The 27175-nt window shown below is 36.0% G+C and overlaps 1 protein-coding gene across 4 annotated transcripts in view; it reads right to left on the reverse strand.

The window, feature by feature from the left end:
* JAKMIP2 (janus kinase and microtubule interacting protein 2) overlaps nucleotides 1-25517 on the reverse strand; it is a 154832-nt gene extending 129315 nt beyond the window's left edge. For all 4 annotated transcript variants that reach the window (XM_012727900.1, XM_004686856.2, XM_012727898.1 and 1 more), the window contains exon 1: nucleotides 25201-25517. The gene's annotated coding sequence lies outside the window, so the exon portion shown is untranslated. The remainder of the gene's footprint in view (nucleotides 1-25200) is intronic.
* Nucleotides 25518-27175: the final 1658 nt, after the last annotated feature.

Genomic DNA, 27175 nt, shown 5'->3' on the forward strand with positions numbered 1-27175 from the left:
AATTAACTTTGGCTTACAAATCATATCTTTGAAGACAAAACAACTTTTTTAAGTTTGAAAAAGCAAAAACTAAACATAAAGAAAAAGTTCAACAGAATTTAATATAAGTTTTGGAGCCATATACAGTGAACAGACCTGAATACCAGAAAGATATTATCTATCTATCTATGCTGCAAAAACTAAACAAACAAAAGCAAGCAAAACAAAGGTCCCCGGAGTGCAATTTATGAGTCCATGTGTAGGTCATTAAGGTCTTTCCCAACTTTGACTGATTCCTCTACTACTTACTGGAAAGTATCCACTCTATTAGTTTTGGAAACATCTGTATCTCTCCCTTCATACTATTGTGTCTTAATTTATTTTCTTTTATTTTGATGATGAGGATTTGAGTGATGGAGGGCGACAGATTTTAGGGTCACGGAGTGTCTCTTCCCAGGTAGAAGTGAAGGAATGAAGAAGGGGGGCGCTCAAGAGAGATGGGAAGGGGAGAGAATAAAAGGAAATGCTAAAACAATTAAATGGTATGTCAGTTAGATTATTCTTTCTTTATAAATAATGATGGAGATTATTCAGTAACATGGGAAAATATTTACATGAGCTCTAGTCTAGAGCATTCCTTCCACACATATTTGAGTACCCACTTTTCAGATATTGTTGTATTTTCCAGAGCTATGAAAATGAACAGATAGGATGCTAGTGGTAAGAAACAAACAAACAAACAAATCAATCACAAGTGTTACACAGGTATCAAGATGGAATGAGATGATGGGAAGTGTTCAATGGCTTCTCTACACTGGATGACCTGAGATCTCTAATAAATTAAGAGACAATAGCTTTCTAATATGAGCTTGTCTGAACAACAGAAAGAGGAGTTGCAAGGAAGAGATTACTAAAAGAGGATATTAAAATTTGAGAGGTCAATATGTCAAATTATGTGATTTTTGTTAAGGACTTTGTTTCCTATTAGATTATTTTGAAAACAGAGTTGTGATCTGATGTATGTTGAAAGGATTGCTGGTTTCTCTGAGGAGAATTTCAGCAGGCAAGCCACTAGCAGGTTATTAAGGTGGTTCCAAAAGAGAAAATGATGACTTTAATTAGGAAGATAGACATAGAGCTGGAAAGTGGACAAATTGAGGGAATGTTTTGAGGTAACAATCACATGATTGTTAATAAATTGGATGTGGGGTATCGCTGAAAGTTAACATCAAGGGCAGCCTCACAAATGGGCTTAAAGATTTTAGAAGATACTAATTCCACTTACTAAAATGCAGATTGACAAAGGAAGAGTGTGCAGGTTGTATAGTGAGTTCCACTGTTGCCTCTGGTAAGTCTGTAAAGCTGGTGAGCACACAAGTAGGGATGGTAAATATCAGGACCTCTGGAGATGGACTGGAGAGGAAAGTGCAACTTCCAGCCTCTCGATTCAGAAAGTTTTAAGGAGAGAGGGTCACTGGAGAGCCTAAGGAGGTCTGAAACTGAACTTCGGTGAACTCAAGCGCTCAGAGGTGAAAAGTAGCAAAGAGACCAGTCACAAGAGCAGAGAAGAGGGAACCAGTGAAATAGAAGAAGCAATAAGCTAGTGTGTAGCAGCAGAAACCACAAAGGGAAAAATAAGGGACTTGTGGACAGTCTTAATTGAGAAGTCAAACTAAGAAAGTGAGAAGGAGCAAATGGGGTCAAAATTGGGGAGGAAAGAGCCCAAGGGACCAAGGTGACAGTTCATGGATGCTGTGGTGGTGGGAGAATGGGGACTACACCTGAGAGGAGAAATCAATTAGTGTACAAAATGAATGAAAAAAGAAAAAGAAAAAGTAACTCAGAGACAACAGGAAAAAATATTCAGAAAAAGGAAGTAAATGTTAGGATTTGGCACCACAGCTGTCAATGGGGATTTGACAAATACAATGTCAGCAAAGTGACAAGAACAGAACCCTGTCCAGAGGGGCTAAGGAGAAAGTGCGGAGCGCAGGCTGCACTGGGAAACAGCGCACTCAATAACGTTGCTTTGAGGGCAGACTTCATAGGGAGCAAGGATTCAAGGGCGTTAAAAGGTCAAAGAAGACTTTTTTAAAGATTTGAGATGCAGGAGTATATTTATATCCTGATGTGAGTAACGGAGGTGAGGGGAAGAAACAGATGACTCAGGAGAAAGCGAATGCAACTGCAGGAAGAAAGCTTGAGGTGAGAGGGGATGGGACCCAGGAGTGAGGCTCCTCTCTGACCTCTGGCCAGGGCCAGGGCCACCTCCAGGGTGAAAAATAGGAGGCACACAAGGAAAGACATACACCTTCGAATTACAACTATGACCTCGTTGTTGGAGACCAGCTCCAACTATGGAGGTGTCTGGAGGCAAGACAGGCAGGACCCGTGTGTGTGTTAAGAAACCTGGGAGGAAATATAAGCAATATAAGAGTTGAACAAGGAGGACACAAGGGAATCTTCTCTTGTCTAGTAGCCCCTATCTGTTTTAATAGTAAATTGATATTTTAAAAGTAACAGGTTCTCAAAGAAAGCTCCTGAATCAATGTATTCTGACCAGTTATACAAGAAAAGGGCTGGCAAATGAAAGTCATTTCTCATGCACACAAAATCTAGGCTCCTACATTTTGAAATATGGCGTTCCTACTGATACATACAGTCCCCTGTGCTCATTCTTCATAGAGTTAATAAACACCCACATCACCTTATTATGCACTGGGATTGTTAAAAGTATTTTAACATAATGCTATCACATTTTATGCATAATACCACTATGTTTAATACTCAAAATAATATCTATTAGATAGACGGTATCATTATCCCATTTTATGTATGAGAAGTCTGAGACATAGAGAGGTTAAATAACTGTTAAGAGTCACACACTCATGGCCCTCCCTGGTGGCGCAGCAGGTTAAAGCACTGCACTGAGAAGCTAAAGCCACTTCCGCATTGAGTTTGATTCCCGACTGCCCCGGAGGTGACCACATGGCGTGGCAGACCTCTCCTGACCCGCCCGCTGCTCCCCTCAGCAGTGTACTTCGTAGATCTGCCTGTTCTGCTCCCCACTCTGTCTTCTGTCTCTGGTGAAGCCTCTCACCGCCCCTGAGCCTCTGGCCTGTACGCCAGTTCTGTATGTACAAATAAAATAAATCTTTAAAAAAAAAAAGAGTCACACACTCAACAAGACAAGCTGAGGGCCTCTGATGCCAGACCCCTGCTTCTACCTCTCTGTCATACTTTCAATATGATAATTCATTTTATTTTAACAGTGAACCTATAAGAAGCATACTAATATTTACCGGTTGAATGAAGTGAGTCTAAGGAAGGTAAAGAACCTTTTCCAAGATCACATTGGTTAAGTGGCTGCGTCAGCCACTTAAGAGACCCAGATCAGGGTCTCTTTATCTAAACGAGTACATCCTCAGCAGTTAAACCAACACCAGGTTTTAGAATTAGGCATAGTAAGAAGTTTACATGTTTCATAGAAAAGCTCAATAAATATGACAAGAGTTATACAAAGGGAACTTCTTGATCATAGGAATGAAAACAGTTGTTATAAAAATTGGTGATAATAATTCCACATTTAATATTATTACATCAGGGTTTTCTAATTTATTGGTAGTTACTGACACCAAAAATTTTACAACCTGGATATGTTTCAATTCACATGAAATTTAGTTTTAGAACATGGTATAGAAATATATGTTTATATAATTCCAAAAATAATTCATGTTTATTGGGCAAAAATAGACCAGAGACAAGAAAAAAAAAATAGGAAGAAGGGAGAGGTAGGAGGAAGAAACCTATATCTAGAAAGTATTTGAGGACTTATTGCATGTAATTCTAGACACAGTAGACATAGGCACACACACATGCAGATGAATGGAATCATACTCTGTATATGTTTCTGAGTTACTTCCTTTTCTAACCAAAAACATTCTGGGAGTATTCTTTATATTAACAAGCTGAGTATGAATCAGTACTCCTATGATTGCATCATATGCCACTGTTGAACTATACTTTAAATCATGTAATTGCCTATCATTGGATTATTAGGTAGTGTATCCATTGTTAGGAATGCCATTAAAAAATACCACATAGGTGGCTTAAATGGCACACATTAGTTTCTCAAAGTTCTGAAAGCAGGAAAGTGTCATCAAAGTTGGTTTCTGATGAGGACTTCCTTCTGGACTGGATGATTAGTATGCCTTTTCCTCTGCAAGCACATCCCGGTGTCCCTTCCTTTCACTAGAACATCAGTCATACTGGATGAGCTCCCACTCTTATGACTTCACTTAAACTCAACTTCTTTAAAATTCCTATCTCCGGGCCCTCCTTGGTGGCGCAGCGGGTTAAAGCACAGCACAAAGAAGCTTAAACCACTTCAGCATGAGTTCTATTCCCGCCTGCCCCGGAGGTGACCACATGGCGTGGCAGACCTCTCCTGACCTGCCCGCTGCTCCCCTCAGCAGTGTACTTCGTCGATCTGCCTGTTCAGCTCCCTGCTCTGTCTCTGGTGAATCCTCTCACCCTCCGCATCTCTGACCTGTACCCCAGTTCTGTACGAATAAATAAATAAATCTTTAAAAAAAAATTCCTATCTCCAACACAATCACCTAGGGAATTAGTGCTTCAACATAAGAACTTGGTGGGGGGAGGGAAGGGGCAGCAATCAGTCCAAAAGCAATTACTCTCAACTTTTTGGTAGCATAAATAATACTGATGATGAAATAAATGATAAAGTAATATACTCCTAAAGCATAATTGCTAGGTTAAAGGGTATGTTATTTTAAAGTTATTTGATAAGAATTGCTAGTTGTCTTCTGGAATTGTTTTTCCTTTGAATTTTTGCTAACCATTTTATAGAACAATATACATGTGTAAAATTCTCTAACCTGAACTAGATCTTACCTCTCTCCATCATCTTGTAACTACAAATAGAAGTGTTGAAATACTACCTAAGTTTCAAACACTAGATCACTTCTTATCTCAGATCTGGGGTACAGAGGAGAACTCTCTGAGGAAGCTGAAAAAACAAAATAGCCTAGATTAATGCCTTCAGATAGTTTCTTTTAGAATCTTGTTAGCCGTGTTTTAAATACTCTCCTTAATTCTTCACTGCATTAATGAGAAGGATACATTAATGGCATCCAGTTTATCCTGTTAGCTAATGGAAATACTGCCGAAACACGGTGGAACAGAAGAGATGAATGTGCTCGTGTTATATTTATTGCATAAGGCTTCTGACTGATCCAGATGTATTGACATTGTCATCTGTAATCACCCTAACTTCGGGCAAAGCAATCATTTGTTTAGGAAGACACTTATAAAAGGAAGTATAGAGGAAAGAACAGATTAAAAGCCTGGCAATGTGAGAGGCCCCACCTAATTCAAATTAACAGATGGTCCTAGTAAGATGCCTCTAAGAAGTGCCATAAACATAGGCACCCAGTTGAGGCAATACCGGATGCTATGGACTTCAGGCCCGTGGCCCTGAGGCTTCTCCAAATTTGGGGAGAGCCACCAGGGACTTTCACCTAGAGAATCAGTACTCCCCCACCATCTCTTCTCAGAGGAAAGCTATTGGAGCTCTCAGGATAGGGTCCAACATCCCCAGATAGGCCAGCCCAGTCTCCCCAACAATGCAAAGAGGTACATTACCTTCCTCTCCTTTTTCTGCTTGTGTTATTGTATTGTGGTACCCCAAATTAACTCATAGTGGTCATATGCATTGGTTTGAGTCATGAGTGCAGTGAATCTTTGTGCAGCTTCTCTGGAAAAAATTAGCACTCTGGAGCTCCTGGACCTGTTAAAACAGCTGGTAGTTTGCAGATAGAGAGTTCTGAGGCTGTATTCTGCTTCCCCCTAAAACTGCAGCTAAAGGAGCACCCTTTGCTGTCCAGCCTTGTCACCAAGAACATTCAGCCTTATAGACTTCAGCAGGGGTCAGGTGATCACAGGTTTCTGAGTGTCCTGCAGACTCTGCAGGGAATTCAGTTTACAATTACAGCTTCTTGAAGGCCCCACTGTCTCTGGAGGCTGGTGCCTCCTCTATTGGAAGAATATGTTAATTTAGTGGAGGAGAGGAATATCAAATTGAAATCTAGCGAAGGTAAATTCTTTCATGCAGAGGCAAGAGAGAGCTTAACCATGAATCCTTGTCTCTGACATTGTTCAGAAGCTAGAGGAGCAGTTCAATGAAGTTTTGGAAAGGCGGAGGTGGCGGGGGGGGGCAGTGCATAATATCATAGGGGAGAATTATAGAGGAAGGAAAACTTGGCATGTATAAAGAAGTCAATTTAAAAGCAAATAAAGAAGAGATGGTCACATTTAACATTTTAAACATTTTATCTCACTTGTGTCAAACAAAGTAAGAGTATGGAAAAGTAGGAAATTAAATAAAATTATGCATGAGCTACCATATTTAAGTGGCCTATTACCAACCGTTAGACAAGATGGTGCTATGGAAAACACTGCCACAGCCACAGGCTAACAACTCCTTGCACACCAGCTGCGGGGCCTTGGCAAGTTTGCTCCTCTCAGTTTCAGTTTCTTATCATGATATAGGAAATACTAATAGCCATTTAACAGAGCAGTAGGCAGGGTAAATGAAATGACATGCAAAATGCCTAGCATATAACATAGCCTATAGGAGTCACTAGATTTCCTTCCACTCCTGTGAAAAGGAGAAACACTGTAAATTCCTCAAGGGCCTTTTCGTTGAGATGTGGAGACAAATGAGAACATTTGAAACAAGGAGAGCAATTATGCATGGAACAGTGCAGTAGTGATTACAAGTATGATAGGAATTCAAACAAAGAGAGGTCTGATGGTGCTAAATTACTCTACCAGTGAGATCCGTCCAATTGTTGGGTCCTATAGAGAGGGTGTCTCAGAAATGCAACGCGGGAAGCAAACAGAGGGAAGGTAGAGCAAAGACAAGTAAATGGCAGGGACAGTGAATAAAATTAAGCATGAATGATAAATGAAACTCTTCAACTGCACTATAAGTAGAGCATAAAATTCCAAATGGAAAAAGCAATTCAAGCTCATAATGATTATACAAAAAAATAAGGAGGGTTAGAGTATGAATGGTTGAATAAATACAATAGATGACAATAATGCAAGATTCATTTTGTAAATTAAGAAAAGCGTATATGGATATAAATCAATTGATCAATTTTTCCCAAAAAAGTAATGATCCCAAAATAAATCTGCATAACTATTAGTAAAGAGAGCATCAAGAAATCTGTGGTATTTTTCCGATTAATGGTGGTATGATAATGACTATGGTTTGCTTGACTTGATCTTTCTCTTTTTCTGTGGCTTTTCCTCCAGTTGTCCTTAAAGCTTTTTTTATTTATTTTAATTTGTGTGTGCTTGTGTATCAAAGAACTGGTGTGTAGGCCAGAGATGTGGGGCAAGTGGGAGAGAGATGAGAAGAGTCACCAGAACAGGCAGACCTACTGAAATACTCTGGTGAGAGGAGCAGCAGAACAGACAGTAGAGGTCTGCTGTGCCATATGGGTCAGCTTCCTTGCTGGGGCTGGAACTCAGGAGGTAGTGGTGACAGGGCTGAGACTTAACCCTTGGGCCAACAGGGAGGCCCGTCCTTAAAGCTTTAAAATTGGCAGTACTGCTTTCCTTTATTTGGTTTGTCTAAACCCTAAGGTTTCATTTCCTGCATATACTTTTGCTTGGTAATTACTTAATTCAAATTAAAAATAAAACAATGAAATCATTTACCTAAATGGTGAAAGAATATGAGGGCTGTCTTTCCTTGCCTAATATCCATTGGAAACTTTCTTAAATGTTCAGGTAAAGGCAACTTTAAGAGGTCGTTTTATATTCCTTCTTGTCTTATTAAACAAGTAATATATGTTTATTGGAGGAAAAATTAGAAATCTTGATCAACGAAAAGGAGAAAAAAAATACAATTTACCTATGCTTCTACTACCTACCACTTTAATATCTTCATACTATTTTCAGATCTTTTTTCCCTATGCATAGATTAACATAGTTTTAACAAACATCATGTTTCTACATCTACTTTTTTCTAAATTTATTCTAAACATCTTTCCATGTCACTAAAAAGTTTTTGGTCCATTAGAATGCTCTCTTGATAACAGATACCCTCTGCAATGTTCTCTCACCAAATCTTCACTATGTTCCAACCAGTTAAAGCAATTTCAGGTAGCTTTAGATTTTATAGTGGATACTATAAATTTAAAGTTTAAGTCATTCACATCTTTCACTGATCTGCAATTCCCTCACCTTTTCTTGATTTCTGGCCTATTCCTTAGTTTCTCCATGCCTGTGTCTTTCCCCTGTACCCTCCTCCCCATCATTTACTTCCATGAAGGGCAACTGTAGGTCAGCAGAAGAAAGGTCAGGTCCATAAATAATTGTAATCACTACCATATTTGCCTTTGAATTTTAGAACAGAATTCCTTACATCAGTTTGCACATATGCTTACCCATTTAATAGCAAACGAATTAAGAGATTCTATAGACACAATCTCCCCCCCACCTTTTTTTTTAACTTTCAATGGAGGCAATAAGAAAATAAAAAGGAAATAAAATCTTTCCCCCTCTTTCAATAGAGGAAAAACCAAGTCAAGAATGGGCAGAATGTCCCTCATGTCATATCATGGTAACTAGCAGCTGAACAAAGATTAGATTCAGGGTTTCTAAAAACTCATTTTGTGCTTTCACACTATGTCACACTAGTTCATCCTAAAAAAAAAAAAAACTCTTCACAGCCAAGGTCAGTAGACTTGGTGCTAAGACAAAGACCAAGAGGAAAGAATACTGAGTAAAGTCAAAGATTTTCTGAGACATTCCACTAATAAAATATACAACAGTAACACATGTCCTGAGAAATGGAGGAGAATAAAGTTTCTATGTGTCCTTCCCGTTGAGTTTTTCTTTCAAATAGAACTATATTCATATTTTGATTAAAGTATCACACATATGGTAAACTGGCTTCCAACATGGTCTTTAAAAAGGAAAATGTAGAACGTGACTTCCTGAATGTACAAAAGCAATCTATTCATGGGGCTGAGAATACTCCTGCCTTAGGTATCAGAAGCACCAGTTTCCGATTTTGAGTGGAAAGAGTTCTTAAATACAATTGAATATATCCTTAAATAAGCTATAAATTCCTCAAATAATATCTATGTCAGTCAATTATTCAATTGTCTAGTGTTTGAATATCAACACTTAACAGATCTGAGTTGAAGTTCCCCACTCCAACTTCAAGTTAAACAAATTACAGCAAATTATATGCCTTTTTAGATGTATGGCTTATATTAAATAATCTGCTTGCTAAACTAAATGACAAAATCACACATATACACTTGTAGAGAGTTAAAGAGAAAAATGACTAAAAGTTAATAGTACTTTTGTTTCTTATAAATAAGAAGTATTTATTATGATTTAGGACTGAAAGAAAGTGTAGGCAGTCACAGTCTCATAAGCATACAGATTCGCAGGTTGAGGAATGCTTCTTATAGACAATATAGCCCAAGATTCTCCTTTATTTAAAGGGAAAGAAAGATTTCAAGAGATTTTCCAGGTCTATGCCTTACTGTCACTTGACTACACAGAGAGAAAGAGAGTTCACAGATTATTTAATAGGAAGGTTGGAGGACTGATAATCATTGTTCAAAAGAGGAAAAACACCAACATGAAGGCAGGCAAATCAGATCAATACTTTCATTAAATACTTAGTGACCTTGTTCCCTCTGGATTTATACTTTCTCTCCCTTTCTGTGTTCTTTTACTATATTATATACAGAAAGAATAATGATGAAAAAGACCCTTGACTGTAACTAGAATCGATGCCTCTAACATGTTTTCCAATATTCATTGTGCATATGGCCTCATTAGATTCACATGCTAAGAAGGGTTCAGACCAGACAAACTTCAGCAAACCAAACATCTTTAGGATATAACAGTCATTCCTTACTTAGGTCTTATGATCTGTTTTCTAATATATCCCAAGTAACAAGTCTTAATGTATGCAGAAATTCAAACACAGCAAATCATGCTGCAAAGGGATTTGTTCATGTGGTTTTGTTTTTGCTGTATCTTTAAAATCCACATACTCATTATTATCTGAAGAACAAGGCCACTAGTGGCTTGATTTTGTGTCACTGTAAACATCTTTTCTGACTTTAAAGCAAAGCAAGTTACAATAACACTTCCTCACTTTCAGGGAAGTAAACTCAAACTTGGAGAATTTACTGTTTTCTGTATTTATGTTCCTTGATTAATGTCCCTAACCAAGTCTTCTTATATAGGTTTTCACATGTTTAATACTCAACTTACAAGTGTTCCAATAAAACATCAGAACATTATGCCTCTGTGTCTTGTAGCATAATTTTAGGGCCTAAAGTCTTACTTTAGGATTGAGTCTTGTTCATTCTTGTAGGTTCCCCACTCTCTACTCCTCCACATATACCTAATTTAGAAGAACATATCGTAGGTGTAAGAATTATTTTTAAACATATTTTTCTTTGTATTAAAATAAGGAGCACAGAAAGAGAATTAGACAAGAAATAAAAGGTACAGGTTAGAACAGAAGAAGTGAAAATATCATTACTTTTAGATATTATATACATGTATATATCTGTATCTATACATATGTATGTAAAACTATAGATAAATACACATATACATATAAACCTAAAAAAAGCCCTACTAGTAATAAAAATAAAATGTCAGGACACAAAAATTAATACATAAAGATGTTGCATCTCTATATGCAAAAAACAAACAAGAAGAAAAATATTAAGAAAACTATTTCATCAGAAAGAATTAAATAGCTAGGAATAATTTTAACAAATAAGGTGAAAGATCAAGGAGGCCCTGTTTAAAGATACAGAATACAAAGTGAGATGGAAACATATCTCATGTTCATGGAGTAGGAGAATTAATATAGTCCAAATGATCATCCTACTAAAAGTACTCTACAGATTCAATGCAATCATTGTAAGAATTCTGAAAATATTTTCAAGACATAGAGCAAAATGTACTAACATTTACATGGAACTACAGAAGACTCCAAATAGGTAAAGTGTTTTAAGGAAATAATAAAGTCCTCCTGTTATCTTATTTTAAGCCATGTTATAGAGCAACAGTAACTAAAACACACCAAAAAAAATTCAATACATATGTTGATGCTAAGTTATGACAAAGAAGCCACAACCATACAGCCCCATTTCAATAAGTGGTATTAGGAAAACTGGGCAATCACATGTAAGAGCATGAAACTGGATCACTCTACAAAAATAAAATCAATGTGTATTAAAGACTTGGATGTGAGACTTTATAGCATAGAAGAAAATATAGGTGATACACTTCATGTGTCATTTATGATAGAGACATTATTTGGGGACTCAACCACCTGCAAGGAAAATGAAAACAAAAATATACAATTGGGACTATGTCAAATTAAAAATCTTTTTTCAGTAAAATAAAATAGAAGCAAATTAAAAAGATACCCTACCAAATGGGTAAGGAGAAGATAGATGCACATCACATATCAATAAAGTATTAAGATCTGATATATACAAAGAACTCATCTAATTTTACAATAACAACAGAAATAAATAAAAAACAGGCAGATCTAAATAGACTTTTTTCCCCAAAGAGAATATATAGATGCTGACAGACATCACATTTTATTAGAGAAATGCAAATCAAAATGCACAATGAAACATCATTACATGCCTGTAAAAATGGCTTATACCAAGGCTGCTAGCATTATGAGCTAATGAGGATAGAATTAAAAGAGTAACCCTATATACTGTTGGTGGGAATGTAAATTGGCATATCTTTTTGAAAAAAGCAGTACCCTTCCTCAAAAAACTGAAAATAAAACTACTGTATGATCCAGCAATCCTGCTGAGCACAAATATCTGAATAAATGAAAGTATCAACTCAAAGAGTTATAGGCAACAAAACATTGATTGCAGCATTATTTCTAATAGGTTAGTTATGGAAGCAGCCTAGTGACTATCAAAAGAGGGTTGCATAAAGAAAAGGTGTGTGTGTGCACACAGTGGACTGTTAATCCACTGTAAGAAAAGATGAAATTTTGCCATTTTTAGTAAAATGGGAAGAACATGAGGGACCATGTGAAGTAAGAGACAGATAAATAATGGGTGATTTCATCTGTATGTGCAATGTAAGAAAATAAAGCAAATGAACCAAAAACAAAATGAAAATAAATTAATGGACTGACAATTGAACTGAGAAGTTTTTTTCTTTCTTTTTTTTTTTTTTTTTAAGAGTAGCATTTCTGAACCATAGTGCTTGAGTATTAACTATATCATTGGGTTTTTAAACTTTTTTTGTTGTAAGTTGTTTTTCTCAAAACTTTAGAGAATACCCAATGGTGCTTTGTGTGGACAGCCTGGATCCTACCCACCCTTCTTCCTCCACCATCACCTTTCCCATCTCATGAGTTCACCAGAACTATCTATGGAAACCAGTTTGGAACCTCAGACCAAAGGAGAACAAAACTTCTATTTTTCAGAAGCTCTGCAGAGTCACTGTGGATATTTAAATACTTAGGTTTATGATGATTTAGAAGTTTTAGTGATAAATTTTTCATTCAATAATGCTTACCACATTTAGCTACTTAAACAAAATGAATTTTAGTATACTGGGAAATCATAAAAAACTCAATAAAGAAATTTTTCATAAAATTATAACCAGAATTAATTTCTGTTATGATGTACATTAAATGTTTTTAAAATGTGATACATGTTTGTATAAATTTTCTCTTTTCATGAAATTAGAATTAAATTCATCTTTTGGTTTTGGACAGTTTTTAAAACTTGTAAGAGGTATCACATGTATAATATGAAATATGTATTATACCTATTTTTTTCCTAAGTTACTAAACATTTTTCTACAATATACTCCTGAAAAAGTTTCATTGTGTCCCTCCCTGGTGATGCAGCGGGTTAAAACACAGCACTGAGAAGCTAAAGCCACTTCTGCATGAGTTCGATTCCCACCTGCCCTGGAGGTGACCACATGGCGTGGCAGACCTTTCCTGACCAGCCCGCTGCTCCCCTCAGCAGTGTACTTCATAGATCTGCCTGTTCTGCTCCCCACTCTGTCTCTGGTGAAGCCTCTCGCCGCCCCTGAGCCTCTGGCCTATACCCCAGTTCTGGATGAACAAATAAATAATTTAAAAAAAGTTTCATTGTATTTCATGATTGGAATGAGTCACAATATTCATATATACCTGATCAATATATACAGAGAAACAATGAAGGTTTCAACCTTATCTCACTTAAAGTTATTTAAGTCAAAATTTCTGATACTTATTATAAGCAAAAAATTGAAACAAAAGTCTTAAAATTGCACAAATTTGGAACCATCAAAACTATAAGAGCAAAAAATGCTGGAATTTGTGCTGTTCAGTCTATTTAGCGGCTGAGGACTTTTTCCAGAGATAAAAATTCCTTTTATACATTTTCCTTCTGAATCTATTTAGAGGAAAAGAATATATTCATAGTTTACAGAATTGTGAGAAGTACAGCACAAATGTTTTCTTGATTTTTTTTTATTGCTGGAAGGAAAACAAAGTGATTTTCTTTCATTAAAATCTACTTTCTGCCGATTTAAAATTTTGTTTTAAAGAGATTCCCAGATTACATTGTATAAAACATAAAGTTAATGCATCATCTCTTAAAAATAACTATTTAAACACAAAATCACCAAATGGCTTATTTTAAAGCTAGGATTCTCTCCCTTCTTTCAAAATGTTTACGAAATCTCATAAATTAGCTATTGCTTCTAAGTTGCCTTTTGTTTCACCACCTTGCCTAGATGCCAAGCACAGCACTCAACTCATGGGTACCTTGCACCAACAATTCCTCTTTTCTCTTGCTTTTGAAAGAACCTGTGGTTATGTGGACTTGGTTTCTGAACACAAATTTTAGCAGTGTTGCTATCCTTCACTTAGCAAAAACTGTACTTGATTAATAGTTAACAACACAAACAATAGTAAAATGCATTTTCCCTTTTCATCGTCTACTTAAATTTTCAGGAAGATAATTAAGTTTACATGGCAAGAAGAAAATGATTCAGTTTCTTTGTTAAAAACAATGTTGGGGTCAGACTGACTTGAGTTCGAAATCTGGCTTCACTGCATAAAATGGGGGACACTAATACCTTCTTCAAAGTTTCTTGGTGCAAAGCACACTATGAGTTGAGTGCAATCCTTGGCATTGAGGCAAGGTAGTGAACAAAAGCCAACACACCAGCAATAGCTAACATTTATGTGAGATTTCTTAAACATTTTGAAAAAATGCCTTAAATTTTAACCTGCATTTAGTGAAAAAACATAGATTGATATGTCTCAATAACTTCTACTTACTAACATAAAATTATTATATTTGGAAACAACCCCGTCAGGTAAAAGACACTTCTCCAAAGATAGCCAACAAGCATATGAAAAAATGTTCAACATCACTCGTAATAAGGGAGATGCTAATTAAAACCACAATGAGATACCCTTCACCCCAGTGAGAATGGCACATCTTCAAACAACTAGCAACAACAAATGTTGGCGAGGATGTAGAGAAAAAGGAACTCTCCTGCACTGCTGGTGGGAATGCAAACTAGTACAACCACTATGGAAAACTGTTTGGAGGTTCCTCAAACTGCTAAACATGGAGCTTCCATATGACCCAGCAATCCCACTCCTAGGTATCTACCCCAAAGACACAAAAATACTGGTTCAAAAAGACACCTGCACCCTCATGTTTACTGCTGCTTTATTTACTATTGGAAAGACATGGAAACAGCCCAAATGCCCAAAAGTAGATGGCTGGATTTAAAAGATGTGGTACATATATGCACAATGGAATATTACTCAGCAACCAAAAAAAAAAAACCAAAAATAAATACATGCCTTTTGCAGCAACATGGATGGAGCTGGAAAAGATCATACTTAGTGAAATTAGAAAGAAAAGGAAAAATACCAGATGGTTTTAATCATAGCAGGAGTATAAAAGACCAGGCGAGAAAATAATAATAATAATGAACAACTATATACCAGAGACATTTTACAGTGGTGGAGTGGGGGATGGGATCAAAAATGGGGGTGGGGGAGGGAAGTGCACTAGACTGTGGTGATGGCACACGGGTGATTTTGATGGGAAGCTCAAGGGGACTGCAATTGAAATGGAAAAATGCACAAAATTATGTAAAAACAAACTATTATATTTTTTAAAAATTATTATACTTGGGTCACCAAATAAAAGATGTATCTTAGGAGACAGTTTGGACTAGAAACTAACTGAGAAACATCCTTGCCAACACACTTAGTAATAATTTAGGTCCATTAGCTAGAAGCCCCAGTGGCCACTTTATAAAACCAAAGACTTGTGATGGGAACGATGGTGCTATTTATGCATTTCAAGTAAGTGTTACAGGTGGTAGTATTCTATTTGGATTAAATTAAATTTGGCTCCTCTTCCTCTTAAAAACATAAGTTCCTTTTGGACAAGGACCAGGGCTAATAATTAGAAGTCTAGAAACACTTTTTTAATTTGAAGATCATCAATGAAACTTTTATGGTGTTGATGATAATGATACACATGTAGAACGATTTATTCATACAACCACCCCACCCCCCAAATCTCTTGCCCTAGTTAGCTGTTTCCATATGCAAGCACACAACACTCACTGCATGAGAAAGGAATGGCATGGTGAAGGTAACCCAAAGACCTAAAATACCTTCATGCCTAAGTTGGGACTTACAGGGCAGGTCAGTCTTCCTTGTCAAAAATTTCTGGCACTGGTACATAGAACTGAATGTTTGATTGTTTGTGGGATTTTTTTATAGAACCAAAATATTCTGAACTAAAAGAATCTGTGTTAGTTAGTGTCTCATTTCTTTAGTGATGGGTTAGATGATGCTTAATACAGATAGACATTTCAAACTTTATAGTTATTCTGAGAATGATTATAAATAATTTAACATAATATAATGTATAGAACATCTTTGCCTCCATCTTTGCCTCCTACAAAGTCATAACTTTAAAATAAAGTATTAAAAACATAATAATCATGAAACAACACACAAAGAGATATGGAAAGGATTTGACACATAACTGACAGAACTTAAGTAGAAAACCATGAAAATACAATTATCTTTCGGAGTATCACTGTAATTGTCCAAAAAACCAAATCAGGAGCATTAAGTTTCATACAAGAGAGTTAATTTTTCAAATGCTTATCAGCTTGGTGATTCTTTACAATCATTTGACAACTTTTTTCAGGCTCAAGAGTTAATATGATTGAATTACAGGGAGCTAGTTGACACAGTACAAGCTATAGAGCACAATACATACCCAGAAGAATAACCACTGGTTATTATAACTCCTGATGTATTTGCCATGATTGTGGGCCTAGTAAGGCCACATTTTTGTATAAAAGTTTAGGAAGCACATATGGTTTAGAAGCACTTTGCAGAATTTACAAATACTTCCCTGAACTGGGTCCATTTACAAAATTTCAGTTTTTAACCACTATGCTATAAAATTAGATAGGTCTTATTTGAATCTCATCTCTATACTAACTTAATTGGCTTTGGCTAAGAAATTTAACCTTCTAAATTTCATTTTCCTTTAATGCTGTGAAAGGAAAGCCTAATTCACCAAAAGGGACAGGGATGAAAACAGCAAAACAGAATATACAACAGGCACTCAAGAATTCAGACTGCTCCCTTTTTTCTAGCTAACTGAAGAAAAGTAGGACTTTTCTTTCTTGTTTTCTTTTTGCTTTCTTGTTTTCACACTTAATGTGCTCAGAGCATATCAGATATCATTGTTATTGGTGATTAGGGTTATTCCATTTATTGTTGGAGTAAACTGTTTTCCTTGAATTATAAAGAATATTTGAAACCGTTAATATACCCGTTATATAGAATGGAGATGAGTCAGCATCAAAGCTGAAAAAAACTTCAAACTGACTCAGGGAAAGTGTTCCTTTGCAAAACAACTGTCTCCTAAGGAAATGCTAGTCTACAGCATTTAAGAACATCAAGAGTGTAGTTAGTGAGAGCATCATGCGAAGTGAGAACTGATCAATTCTGGTTAGATAACAGTTGACTATACAGCCAAAAATAGATGTTTCAAAGCGAGAGGGTTACATAAATTTAGACAAGTTAGTGTTTTCAAACTATACAAATGCTAGTGAAAATCCAGTACGCAAATGACCAGTGATTGACTAGAAATATTTAGCTTTCTTACTACCCAAGGATCTTAGCTAAGTCATTTAGATTTGATTTAAAAAACTGTAAATAGAGCAAAAAGGAAAAAACAAAATCACACATCACAGTTAAAGGAACTGGATGGGCATGTCTGCATATGCAGTTAGAAACTGGACTCTTAAATCTATAGAGGATAAAAACTGAAGGTCGCAGGGTGATAAAAAGAATCAATTTTCCTTGTTGCAGGCTGATCTTTTCCCTTCTCCTGTTTCACAGTGTAGCACTGCACCCTGTGGAGCCTAAAATGTGGACAATCTAGGTAAGATGAGAGCAAGATGGGTAAAATGTTCCTTCTATATAAAACTAGAGCAGGGGAATGTGGCGCTACTTCAGTTTAAAGGTTCATTTGAAGGTTTGCTTTTAATAAATGCCAATGTTTTAGGCATCTGGCTCAAAATAGAAAGTCTAAATTTTGTTAATGCTTTTATTAAATAAAGTGCTTTACAAGTAAAAGTTACAATTCAAATGTTTTCCTTAATATAACAGAAAACCACATACCCTGTAAAACACAAAATCCACTTTATGCCTAACTGTTACTTAAATTTCTCCTTAAGAGATATAGTAGTCTCTGCCAAATGGAAATAATTCTTTCCTTTGGACCAGATCAAGAGAACAAAGTAGACAGCAGAGAAACACCACAAAATCCAAATAGCCCACTTTCATAATCTAAACTCTGTAGGAAATTTGTTACAAAGCAAGTGTGGGTTCTATATTATCTTTAAAACAGCCAAAGCTTTCTCTCTAGCTTGTCAGTGCCAGTTAGGAAAATTACCATCTTGTGAATACCGATGTAAATTATACAGAGTTGACATTTTTATGCAAATCCTCCAGATTGTTAATTATTATATAAAAATTATTGTCAATTGTCTTGCTATTCTTTTGGTGATTTATCAGTGAAATGGCAGAAGATTCTGGATTTTACAGAATGCTACTTTTCAAAAAATAGTCTGTGTAGTTGTTTCCATCAATATTTTTATATTAAAAAAATCTTTGTTTTGCGAAATAGGTTCAATATGAGATATATCTGACCTATGAATAGTTTATGGGCCTTAAATATGGATCAATAAGAACTAGTTCAGCTTATTTTTAAAATGCTACACACATAACGCCAGATAAGGAATGTGAGTGAGAAACATTGGCTCAATATACATTATTATTGTGGTTATGCTGGCTAGCATTTTCTAGGGGAATATTTCCAGTTCAGAACAGAAGGCGTGATGAAAATACCACCCTCTTCTTAAGCACATGCTCACCAGGCTCTTTTTGAGTCATAATGATCTAAGCAAAAATGTTTTTTCTTGAAAACAATAACCTGAATTGTATTCTGGCCAGAGAGTATCAACTAAATTTAGTCAGATTGGTTTTCTATGTGTATTTGAGTTGCAGATGAAGGCCAAAATTTCAAGCATTGCTGTAAATGGTCTTGATTTAGATGCCAGGTCAAGAAAAGAACTGACTTTTCTCTCATACTTAAGTTTCAGTTCCTCTAAAGGTTGGGCACCCAAGCTTAGCTATTATGTTCTCAAAGGTAGATATTTTTCTAAGTTTGCCTACTAATCCCTTCCCTTCCAAGTCACTTTTTTAATTCTTGATTTCAAAATTAACAAAAACAAGATGTTGTTTTATCTTTTGAGTTTTATTGCCTCCATTTCGGTTTCTTAAGTTTTAAACACAGATGAAAGGAATGATTGGCTTATGGTTACTGAATTTAGTGGAGTGAATATCTAGAATAGCAGAATAATCATTAGTGTGCATCTTGCAATGCAATGTAATAATAATTAAATTACTAATTAATTTGAATAAATTGCAGTGACTCCAAAGGTATTTCCTAAGTGGTGTCACTGTTTCTGAATTGCAATTCAGTTTTGAAAAGGAATAAAGGAACCAAAGAAATGTTCCATCTTCCTTACTTAGGTATTCTCAAGTGGTAAATAATGCTTAATGATGGATTTTTAACATTGACCTGTTAGCTTTAAGAATTTGATTTTCCTTTATCAAAATTCTGAGAATATAACACATGGATTTTATTTTTATAAGCAAAATAAAAGGATAAGAATTACAGTCTGAAGAACTCTTTATAGAATTCCAGACCAAACAAGCTTCAGGGAACCATCTATTAATTTATAGATTCACCCAGTATTTATCGAGCACATATGCTGTGACAAGACATTACTAATTAGTGAACAAAACAGTATTATTTTCTCTTTTCACATAGCTTACAATCTAGTGAAGGACAAGGGAAATCAAGTAAGCAAACAAATAATTCCGTAATTACAATTTTTGATACATGCAGTGGAGGGAACACATAGGGGAAATTCTCCAAGGGGCTCAAACTTAAAGTATAAGAATCCACCAATTCATTTTTATAAAGGGAAAATCTCAGATGACTGGGATTTCAGTTAAAAATTATATGCATGTTTAAGAAATATAGTGGAAACATGAGATACCAACAATACATTTTGGTTTATTTCAAGAAGTCGTGCAACAACTAAGGTGTGTGTTTTAAAAATGTCCTCTGAAAGGATGTGAGTTGATCACAGAAGTTAAGGCTGCAGAATGCCTCCACTATTTTGAGGAAAAATAGAAAGATTCTGAAAGAGTGTTGTTTGTTTTTTAATTGCTGCTTATACATGCACCTGATGAAACTCCTAGTGATGAAACAGAAATTTCACTGACTTGTGCTGAAAACGCATTCATTATCAGCAGATAAGAGATGAATTTAATACCCATTGTGAGATACAATGGCAGATCAGGACAACAGATCTCATATTTCTTGAAAATAATGCTTGACTCACAGCTGTTGTGAATCAAGTAGGAATTACCTGTATTATGAGAAGTAAGCAAAGTGTAAAGAACCCCAAGTGGAGAAAAAAAACAGCTTGAATTTCAAGAAAATTTCTCATAGATTAAAAAAAAATTAGAACAGATATATTTCACTAACACAGAAAGATGGATCAAAAGTAAAAATAATAAAATACTTGGAGTCCCACTTAAAAAATTGTATCTGAGTGTGTGATACTGGCAATAATTACTTCTTGATAGTAGGCTGATGTGTAATTTTCATTTTATATATGTCTGTGCTATTTTTTTCTCCGAATGAGAAAAAAATATTATTTTTGTATATCTTAATATAAAATATACATATTTAGGCCCCTCCCTGGTGGCACAACGGGGTTAGAGCACAGCATTATGAAGCTCCCCGAAGCCACTGCAGTATGAGTTCGATCCCCTACCAGGGAGGTGATCCACATGGCATAGCAGATCTCTCCTGACCCTCCCACTGCTCCCTCAGCAGTGTATTTCAGTAGATCTGCCTGTTCTGCTCCCCACTCTGTCTCTGGAGAACCCTCTCACCCACCACACCTGGCCAGTACCCCAGTTCTGTAAGCATAAATAAATAAATTTTTTAATTTAAAAAATAGATATTTATTTTATATTAAATATAATATTTATATTTATTTATTTTAAATATATTTATTTTAAAATATATTTTAATATAAAAATATTTTAAAAGCTAAAATGTAATGGTATTGCTGAATATTAATTTAAACAGAATGTATCAGAAAACTGTGGAACTGAAGTGTACTTACTAACGATTAACATAATTTTTCATCTTTATAAACATGTAGGTGGGGAGCTATTTAGGACATAGATAGGAGTTTTTTCAAGATCCAGTACTTACAGGAAATTTAATTTGGTCTGCAGCACAGAAAAAAAAAGTTACACTACTCCCAACCTATACATAATTTATATTAAAATACAAAGCCATGAAATAAAATGCAGAGCCATCCAATAAATGTTTTATTCCCTTCTAGACAAAAATTCTATGCTTTTATGAAATAGCAAGAATCTCAGATTTTCTCCAAGATAATTTTTGTATGCACTTTTTAATAACATTTTGGCAGATGTTCTCTATACATACACTTAAGATGTTTGGCAGTTCACTAAGGTCAAAGCAAATCATGGCACCAGAAATATTCAAATAAGAATAAGTAGGCTTTAAATTATCAAATTATATTGCTAAATTTTTTAATATGACACATCTGAGCTCATGAGATTTGGGACCCCTGCCCAAATACACTTGTATTTGGTAAGACCACTTACCAAATACAAATTTAGACAAGTCCAATCTCTCTCTCAGGCTATTTCCACATACTTAAAAAAACTATGATGACACTAGCTTCACTGGCATGATAAAACTGTTGAGAATATAAGATGAAAAACAAAGACTATAAAATGACTTGGAGATCTAGAAAAGCCATTGATAAAAGGTACAATGATGGAAGCAGTTACAGTAACACTGTTTTTGTCATGAATTATTTCACATGTGTATATCTTATATCCCCCAAGGAAATTCTATGTTGCTAGCATATGCAAATTGTGTTAATCATATAAGAGCTTTACAAATAGTTGTTGGTCCTTGATTAATCCATCCTGTTTGCAAACACATTATTACTTGATAGAATAATGGCTGTGATACATAAACAAGAGAAATTGTAACTGACCTCCAAAGTTAGACCCAAGTATAAATCTAGTTAATTTATTCCCTTAAGTATTTTTGAATTATTGAGGGTGGGACTCTATGATAAACTTGGTTTTTTTAAGGCTTTAGCAATGGAAAACAAAGTATTCATCTCCATGAGAGATGAAGAATATCATTTTTCATTCTCCAGATGTTTTTAAAGTCATCTTGATGGAGATTTGAAGCATGTACATACAATTGAAGTATGGTCTGAGGTCACTTGAGGAAATAAGGAACATCCTCTATCATAGACTGAGAAATTAGATAATTTGTGTTTTACTTCAATTAAAACAAGTTTTACTTGCTTTAAAGTAAAGATACCAGTCAAAAGATTTAACATTAATATGCCAACAACAATGGCATTTTTCAAGATAGTGGTTGAGAAAAGTATAGTTAATATGCTTTATTAAAGAATATATTTAAACAATAACTTGCATATAGTCTTAAAGATCAACTTGATGGTTCTTGACTTATTTAGTATCTAGACCCCACTAAATCCCATTTCATCTTTCAAAATTAGCCATACAAAAGGTAATAATTTCAATATGGCTCTTAGGCATAACACTCCAGAAAGCTGCTGAGGAAGAACTTTTAGGAGGAGGCCAGTGTTCTGTTCCCCACATCCTGACAGGATGACACATACATTTCTCCAGACAGATGATCAATTAAATCCTTAAATATATCCCTATTCTGTAATTTACCAGCCCATTACAAAATGGAGTCTTACTGTTACAGACTTAGAAATACCTGATGCTAAACAGCTAAAACACATTCCTTAATGGATAATTTATCTAGAAAAAGCCTGAGAAGTTCTTGGGCAATTATCTATCCATTCCAGACATGTGCATGTGTAGGTGATAATTTTGTAGGATTTGAGGAAAGAACAATGTACTGTTTTCTTAACTACCAAAATTTGCTATCAGAAAGTTCTACATTTTATATTTCTAATTTCAGAGTTCCCAATGAAGTTGAAGCCCACTGACCATAATTTAGATGACAAAAATAGCACTAAACAAGGCCCTATTTAAAAATCCTCAGCTCTTCTGAGGTAAATGATTGTTATCTCTGTCTGTTCTTCCCCAAATAAAACAATCTTAGTTTTTTTATGCTTTTTGAAAGAATTCAACATGGAATCCTGTTAATATATGTCACTTTCCTGTGGCTTCTCAGCAAAGGCCATATAATTGTCTCAAGTTATAGATCAAAAACTAGATTTGTATTCCCATCAGGATCTGAAACATGGTATTGATTGTCAGTTCTATCCTCCTGGCCTACAGTGATTTGACTTGGCTCCAACCACACCAACTTCACTTAAAAAACTATAGTGCAGTGAAAACACAAAGAAATAATATTCCAAGATAACAGTTTTCATTGCATGAAATAGGGTTAACTACTATGTACCTTAATTTTTAAAAACACTGTAGATATATCTAAAATTTTCACTTTCAGAAGTTAAAAGTTATCATTAAAATATTTAGAATACAGGTTAGAAAAATGTTGGTATGACAAATAGACCTAGTACCTCTTTCCTTATAGGATAATGACTACTTTATGTAGTGGTAAAATTAGGCACTTGGTGCCATGACTTTATAGAGTGTGAGTCTACATAATTTACAACATGCCACGAACATATGTTAAGTCCGTTATTCCCATTAAGCCACTGAAGAGGCTTCTCACGTATAAACCAAGTAGGACATTAATTTTCAGAGAAAGTAAACTATAAAACTGATAAAATATATGTAAAAATTTTAAATGAAGAGAATCATTGTGTAAAATCAAATGTGAGGTTAGAAAAAAAAATGCTATTTTACATAGTAAAAAATACTTGCTGTGACAGTGATATTATATTGCTAGTGAAGAGACTGATGCCTAAAACTCATCCATATGGTGAATGTAATATTACTAACACACTTTTACTTGCAAGGATTTTTTTGGCTTTAATTCAACGAAATCCATTATCCTGGGTGGTAATGGGGCCATGTACCCTACTCATCTCAGGCATCTTTAGTCTCCTGAGCTGCCTTAAAGCTTTGAGATAATAAAAGGTCAAGGGGAACCCAGTAAGCATTTGTAAACTGCAATACTCCCCCCCCCCATTCCAGCTTCACGCCTTACATTCTAGTGCTGAGCTTTGCTCACTCTCTTGTTTGATTTTATTGTATAAGCAAGCGAATTTGGAAATGGCTAGGGTACTCGGGAACACCTAGATTTTTAAAACAATTCCACTTTCTACTTAATCACCTAAGGAAGTAGACCCATAATACATTTGAGAGAACTGTAAAATGGTGCCTGGATACTGAAGGAATGAAGATCAAATAACAGAAGTATTACACAAAATGAATACATTTCACCTTCCAGCTCATCTGTGCTTTCTGGGACACACAGGCAGAAACATGAAAGGGTTCAGGTGGGATTTCAAGAAAACTGAATTGTTTCAACATTCATCTGGCAAGATCCTGTACACAAAATACCTCAAGCCACCTCCCTTCCATCATTATAAATTCAGGGCTCTCAAAGCACCCCCCCACATATCCAATTAAAATAAAGAAAAGAGGCAGGCTATAAATTCACATCTAGTGCTATGATACAGATTAAATGATAGGCATCTGTCCTAATTGGTCACAATGAAACTAAGGGACAATAACAAGAATAAATCTCACATTAATCCAAATGAAGCCAATGAATAATAATACAAACCAGAAGCATAGTTTGAAAAAATATGTAATTACCTCCAAGCATGCAAGGGCATTTATAACCCATAAAAATGATTGCAAAGTGCACTCTGCATACAAACATGTTTCATAAATGCACTATAAATGCAAAGAAACATGTGTATATATGACATGCATATTCATAGGGAATATATTTGTACTTCACAATCATATTTATATCCTAAAAATGAGTCTCTGTATCCCTCAAATGATTTCTGTACACTAGAATAGGAAATAGATGCTCAATTCTGAGGCCAGCTTTTCTTAGCAAAGAGGGAAATAAGCAGAACCACCTTATCATTAGGCCTGGAAGCTTGAGAAGCCAAATGTGTTTTTGAGGAGGCCCAACCCTATATATGAGAGCCGCAAATAGAATGATTCCTTTCAAAATCACCCATTTCTTGTTAGCGTTTTCCACCACCTGATTCTGTTGCGAACCAGGATTCAGTCTGCATTTGAGCCAATGCAAGATAAAATCAGAACACCATTTTTTTTTTTTTTTAAACACAAGCGATGCCTTCTCTCTTCTTGGCAACCTTCCTCTCTCTCCATCCCCATCTCTCTTCCACATCTTCCTCTCCTACTCGGAGGGAGTCATTGTTCAAGTGCAGGCCACAAATGTATACACAGATCACTTACTAACGAGCTAAACCAAGGAGATAGACCCGCTGTCTGTTGCTTACCTTGCTGAGACCTGGAGAAGCTGTTGAAAGGAGGGAGAGCTGCAAACTGAATCCATTTTCCTGGTGACCGAGTCGGTTGCAGCCTCGGAACCCAGCATCAGCAGCGGCTGCTGTTTTTTTTTTTTTTTTTTCCCTCCCTCTCTGGTTGCCGGTGGTGCGAATAGGAACCACCCTTCCAGCCCCGCTAGAGTATCATCAGCATACAGGCTACAGCAGCAGCAGCATCACCATTTGGCCTCCTCCCTCTCGGAGGATGGGGTGAGCTCAGAAGCAGCCAGGAACTTGCAGCAGACACCTCCTCAGGCTCCGCCTCTCCTGCCCCCTCCCCCACAGCCCCACCCCTGCGGCGGTAGAGGCTGCCTGCCCCGGCAGCTGCTGGTTGTCATGGCAATGACCAATAGGAAGCCACCAGAATAAGGGGGAGAGGAGGGGGGAAACGGGCTGCTGGGATTGAAGGGGAGAGAATTTGCGCCGCTGCCCTCTGCGATGCCCTGGGTGTCTGCTACCCCAGACTCCAAGTCTTTAAAATTAGGACAAGGATGTAAGGAAAGGCGTGAGAAGATTTTTAAATTTAATCGAAATCTTGACTGAAAGTTACTAAGTAGCTTAGCTGCTTTTTGGTAAATTCTATGGTTTTTCAATAAAATGTAATAAATCTGCAATCAAAAAAAGTAACAACAAAAATGAAGAAAAGTATGCCGTGTAATAGGAGTCTAATATCGCTCCGAATGTGCTTGTCCTTTCTAGCATCTTTTACTCAATGCCATTCAAGGTTGTTAAAAAGCAGAGAGCACCTGGGTTTTGCAATACAGTAAGATTCCATTGGAGTGTGGCAATACTTACTGTTTGATCTCCAGGTGAGCCACTGGGTCCTCACTAGGTCTCCAGATCAGCCTCTGAAGTGGATCCAGGGGTATTTGATTCTACCCTGCAGAAAAGTTAGAACAGAGGAAACAGAAATTCCTTAAGTAACCACAGTTCTCAGTAGCACCAGTTAGTGGACAGTTCCAAACCTTTTTAGTGGTTTCCCGCTTGTTCCATTTCCTGCAGGAAATTCCAAACCATTTTCATGGATTGGCCTTTTAGAGCTCCCAAGCCCCCTGGCAGTCATTGTGGTAGGTAGGAAAAAATGAAGTGCTGAGATATAGGTGAGTTCTAGTTATAAATTATAGAGGGAGTAGAACTTATTTTATGCAGTGGTTATAAAGATTGAATGCGATCTGCACTAGGAGCACTTGGCAAGCTGTAAGTGTTTACTATTAAACTAATAAATGTTTACTATTATTACTATTAGAGTAGTACACTGTAGTCACCTTTTCATCCAAGGGATTAAGGGAATGGCACAACTATTTCTGACACAGGAAAATATTTAGGAGGAAAAAAAAACCACATCTGAGAGTTGTAATGATGTTAGCAAAAACAGGCAGGTCCTGAGAGATTTAAAATTCTCTACAATGTGACAGCTGAAGAACTTTAAGTCTTAAATTCCCCTAATTCACAGAACTAATAAATGAGAGAGCCAAAATTAAAACTCTGACTCTTCTAACACTAACATTTTCTAACTATTATATTGGGATATCAGGAAAATCATGACATATTTTTGCTTGAAAAACTTAGAAAAAATACATCATAACTTGTCTGACAAGCCAGTATTTTTCTCTTTTTCATTACATTTATGGCAGTAACACTGGTTTATATAATTGTATTTGTTTTAGAAGTGACAGGTTCAAACCTCTAGAATTGTATGTCTTCACACCATCCTCATCACCAAAGCCCCAAAAATCCTCTACCATGTTTAACCATTTCATTTTTCTACCTCTTCTCCACAAAATGGACATACTATTGGTTCTTACCCATGGGGTTATTTATAGGCGGATCTACTGAAATACGCTGCTAAGGAGAGCAGATGGCAAAACAGGAGCGGTCTGCTAGGCCGTGTGGGTCAGCTCCTTGGCCAGGGATAGAATTCATGCCT

The sequence above is a fragment of the Condylura cristata genome, unplaced genomic scaffold (assembly GCF_000260355.1).
Source record: "Condylura cristata isolate star-nosed mole 26May11 unplaced genomic scaffold, ConCri1.0 scaffold00021, whole genome shotgun sequence".
Lineage (NCBI taxonomy): Eukaryota > Metazoa > Chordata > Mammalia > Eulipotyphla > Talpidae > Condylura > Condylura cristata.